Here is a 1,408-nt window from a genome sequence, read left to right as displayed (position 1 = left end):
CTTTATCGCTAGTTTTGTGTGAGAAAAATTTTTCCTAATCAGTGGGATGTCTGTTTGTTGTTTTAATGTCTCTTTTGCTGTACAGAAGCTCTTTAACTTGATGTAGTCCCATCTATTTATCCTTGACTTCACTATCATTGCATTGGATGCTCTATCTTCAAAGATGTCGCTGAAGTGTATGTCGTGTAGTGTTTTGCCCATCTTTGTTTCCAGGTATTTTATGGTTTCCATTCCTATGTCTATGTCTTTAATCCACTTAGAGTTGATTTTTGTGTATGGTGTGAGGTAGTGCTCCAGTTTCATTTTTTTGCATGTAGCTTCCCAGTTTTCCCAGCACCATTTGCTGAACAAACATTCTTTGTTCCATTGTATCTTCTTTGCTCCTTTGTCAAAGAGTAGCTGCCCATAAACCCATGGGTTTATATTTGGGTTTTCCATCCAAATCCACTGGTCTGTATGTCTGTTCTTGTTCCAGTACCATGCAGGTTTGATTATTATGGCTTTGTAGTATAGCTTGAAGTTTGAGATTGTAATGCCTCCATTGTTTTTCTTCTTAGTCATGAGAGTTTGGCTATTCAAGGTCTTTTGTTGTTCCATATGAATCTCATCAATATTTTTTCTATTTCTTTGAAGAAAGTCATTGAGACTTTTATTGGGATGGCATTAAATCTGTATATCGCTTTGGTAGGGTGGCCATTTTGATGATGTTAATTCTCCTGATCCATGAGTAGGGGATGTCTTTCCATTTCATGGTGTCTTCTTGTATTTCTTTTAACAGTGTTTTGTAATTTTCTTGGTATAGGTCTTTTACCTCTTTTATTAGGTTGATTCCCAGGTATTTGATTCTTTTTGTTTTAATTGAAAAGGGGATGTTTTGTTTTTATTTCTGCTTCTTCTGGTTGATTTTTTGTGTATAAGAGGCCTTTGACTTTTGTGTGTTGATTTTATATCCGCTATCTTGATAAACTGGTTGATGGTTTTGATTAATTTCTCTGTGGAGTTTTTAGGGTTTTCCTGGTAAATTAACACATTATCTGCAAATAAGGACAGTTTTATTTCTTTCCTTATTGGATTCCTGTATCTTTTTCCTGTCTTATTGCTCTGGCTAGAACTTCCAATGTTATGTTGAAGAGCAGTGGTGATAGTGGACATCCTTGTCTTGTTCCTGATCTCAAAGGAAAGGCTTTCAGCTTTTCTCCATTGAGGATAATATTGGCTATGGGTTTGTCATATATGGCTTTTACCATGTTGAGGTATGTTCCTTCTATTCCTAGGATTTTGAGGGCCTTAAACAAAAATGGGTGTTGAACTTTGTCAAATGCTTTCTCTGTATCTATTGATATGATTATGTGGTTTTTATTCTTCTGTCGGTTGATGTGATGGATTACATTAATTGATTTTCTGATGT

The sequence above is a fragment of the Condylura cristata genome, unplaced genomic scaffold (assembly GCF_000260355.1).
Source record: "Condylura cristata isolate star-nosed mole 26May11 unplaced genomic scaffold, ConCri1.0 scaffold00023, whole genome shotgun sequence".
NCBI classification, from domain to species: domain Eukaryota; kingdom Metazoa; phylum Chordata; class Mammalia; order Eulipotyphla; family Talpidae; genus Condylura; species Condylura cristata.
This window is presented reverse-complemented; position numbering follows the sequence as displayed.